The sequence below is a fragment of the Sinocyclocheilus rhinocerous genome, unplaced genomic scaffold, assembly GCF_001515625.1.
Source record: "Sinocyclocheilus rhinocerous isolate Xijiao unplaced genomic scaffold, SAMN03320098_v1.1 scaffold16786, whole genome shotgun sequence".
Taxonomy (NCBI): Eukaryota; Metazoa; Chordata; class Actinopteri; order Cypriniformes; family Cyprinidae; genus Sinocyclocheilus; species Sinocyclocheilus rhinocerous.
This window is the reverse complement of record NW_015623194.1, coordinates 1-3,485: the sequence shown is the minus strand read 5'-3', so window position 1 is coordinate 3,485 and position 3,485 is coordinate 1. Positions and strand designations below refer to the sequence as shown.

At 38.7% G+C, this 3,485-nt stretch overlaps 1 pseudogene; it reads left to right on the top strand.

The window, feature by feature from the left end:
* Positions 1-56: 56 nt before the first annotated feature.
* LOC107739022 (dynein assembly factor 1, axonemal-like) lies at positions 57-2,522 on the top strand (annotated as a pseudogene).
* Positions 2,523-3,485: the final 963 nt, after the last annotated feature.

Sequence of the window (3,485 nt, the reverse complement as noted above, 5' to 3'; positions counted from 1 at the left end):
ATCTTTGTTATTTTCTTTTCAGCTCTTTATGTAAAGTTGTTACTTCTGCCTTGTAGGTTTTTCTTGTATTAAGGGTTTGGAGGAATATACTGGCCTGCGCTGCCTATGGCTGGAATGTAATGGCATTCGCAAGATTGAAAATCTGGAGAATCAGACAGAGCTTCGCTGTCTTTTCCTCCATCAGAACATAATTCATACTCTGTAGAACCTGGAACCACTCAGCAAGCTTTGCACCCTCAATGTCTCAAACAATTATATCAAGGTCATTAAGAACATATGTGAGTATTTGCACACACAAGTGAAAATGGCACCACACAATGTATTGTTAACACTTTGTTCCCTGTTCTGCAATATACCATAAAGTCATTTATCTTTTGCTTTTCAGCCTGCTTAAGTGAGCTGCAAATATCCCATAACTCACTGGAGAATGTGTGTGACATAGAGGAGCTATCACACTGTCCATCCATAAGTGTTCTTGATCTGTCTCACAACCGCATCAGAGATCCAGCCCTCATCAGTGTTCAAGAGAGAATGCCTGACTTGGTAAAAACAGTGTATCTGTTTCCTCATATATATGATCAGTAATGCTTGCTTCTAGATGTGGACTGAATTGCTAGAAGTTAATTCATGCTTCTTTGAATTTGCCAGCGGGTGTTAAATCTAATGGGTAATGATGAGGTCATCAAAAAAAATCCCAAACTACAGGAAAACTATGATTGTACGTCTAAAGCAGCTGACCTATCTAGATGACCGGCCTGTGTTTCCAAAAGACAGGTTAGCAGCATTGTTGCAATAGCATTAATTGCCTGACAACTGGCATGGTCAGTTTGAAGACCAATAGTCCCTAAAAAACTAGTCTTTGCTACTAGTTCATCTAGAGGCTGTTGTTGAGTCTTTTACAGACGTTTGCACTGATTCACAGAGCATGTGCAGAGGCATGGGCAGCTGGTGGTTTGGAAGGATGAGGGAAAAGAAAGGGAAATGTGGGAAACGAGAGAGAGAAGGAAGGTCCAGGAGAGTTTGGATGCAATGACCACTATCAAAGAGAATGCACTGAGACGACGACAGGCTCGCCTCAGTATACCATAAAGTCATTTATCATTTGTTTTTCAGCCTGCTTGAGTGAGCTGTCTACGCTGCAGATCTCCCATAACTCGCTGGAGAATGTGTGTGACATGGAGGAGCTATCACACTGTCTATCTATCAGTGTTCTTGATCTGTCTCACAACCGCATCAGAGATCCAGCCCTCATCAGTGTTCAAGAGAGAATGCCTGACTTGGTAAAAACAGTGTATCTGTTTCCTCATATATATGATCAGTAATGCTTGCTTCTAGATGTGGACTGAATTGCTAGAAGTTAATTCATGCTTCTTTGAATTTGCCAGCGGGTGTTAAATCTAATGGGTAATGATGAGGTCATCAAAAAAAATCCCAAACTACAGGAAAACTATGATTGTACGTCTAAAGCAGCTGACCTATCTAGATGACCGGCCTGTGTTTCCAAAAGACAGGTTAGCAGCATTGTTGCAATAGCATTAATTGCCTGACAACTGGCATGGTCAGTTTGAAGACCAATAGTCCCTAAAAAGCTAGTCTTTGCTACTAGTTCATCTAGAGGCTGTTGTTGAGTCTTTTACAGACGTTTGCACTGATTCACATAGCATGTGCAGAGGCATGGGCAGCTGGTTTGGAAGGATGAGGGAAAAGAAAGGGAAATGTGGGAAACGAGAGAGAGAAGGAAGGTCCAGGAGAGTTTGGATGCAATGACCACTATCAAAGAGAATGCACTGAGACGACGACAGGCTCGAGAACTTTTGGAGAAAGGCAAACACACATTCTGTTCACTTATACACTACCGTTCAAAAGTTTGGGGTCATTAAGATTTTTTACAATTAATTCAAAGTTTTATTCAGCAAGGATGCATTAAATTGACAATAAAGACTTCTACATTGTTACAAAAGATTATTACTATTTCAAATAAATGCTGTCCTTTTGAACTTTCTGTTCAACAAAAAATTCTGGAAAAAAATGTATCGTAGTTTCCACAAAAACATTACAGACCACAACTGTTCTCAACATTGATAAGAAATTTCTCAATGATACTTAAATAACACTTTGTGGAAAAAGCTTTCAGTTAAGTATATAATTAACATGATAACATTTCCTAAATTGTGATGAAACATTGTGATTAAATTTTATGGCAAAGTTGTGGAGATTTACATGTTACATTTTTCAGAGTGTGATCCGCCCAGAGATTCAGGTCATCTCTGGTGATGACACAGAATCAGAAGCTGTTACAAGTTTGTATCACTGGCCTCAGTCAGATGCTGTAGCCACTGATCAATCTCAGCTGCTTAATGTCTCCACTAAGAGAACCTCAGTCAAGCAGCAGAGTCCTGCCTTCACCAGTCAATCAGAGGCAGGAGAGGATTTCCCAAAGCCAGCGGAAAACAGAAAGACTTTTCTGATTGAGGAACTGGACTGAGTTTTTATGGTTGAACTAATGAATGAAACTACATTGTAGTGTTTCCCAACCCTGGGGGCCCTCCAGCAAAAACCTTGGATGTGTATTTAAATTTGATGTCTACCTGATTTATAAATTGTGTTTAACTTGAAATCACCTAATCATATTAATCATTTAGATAAAATAATACAAATAAAATCAATAAAAATTATTTTGCTTTGAATTTTATTGCATATATTTTAAATGTATTTTGCAAATACTTCAAGACACTTATTTATATATATATATAGAGAGAGAGAGAGAGAATTATATAATATAATAATATATAATTTATTAATATAATTATATATAATATTATATAATTATGGTCATTTGAAACAAGCTACAGATACTAAATCATGTACCAAACCATTAGATTTGAGTATAGAACATCACTGATTTTTATAGAAAATATTTTGTCATAATTTTTAAACAAACACATAAGTGCCTTGAATATCTTACCAAAGAGCTTATTACATTAGCACATTAAATTACACATAAAATTAAAATATACCAAGATAAAGAGTGTATGCAGATATGTGCCTGTAGCAGTGTCACTGGCATCAGTCCAGCTATGTTAAACGGATAGGTTACATCCAAAGCAGCAGGAGAAGAGAGAAGCATATCAGGAGCAGCTCTTTACTGACTGAGTGGCTGGCAGAATGAGCGAGTCCTTTGAGTGTTTCCTGGTTGGTTTAGTCAGTGTTGGGGACCAGAGGTGTGGTTGCAGTTGCAGATTCAGTACGACTAGCACACATGTCGTAGAGGTTACCAGCAAACACTGTTTTCCGGGACTCCGCTCTCAAAGATTCCCACATTTCTGCTGCATCACCTCGGCAGCCCAACAAGACACCACTCACACACACCTGGAAAGCATCCCATGACCTGCAGATGTGAAAAGTGCAATGTATTGAGAGAAAAAGTTGTATTCGGTGGGGGGTGTATTTGTGTGTGAACGTGGCTCACTTGCAAATGGAGTTGA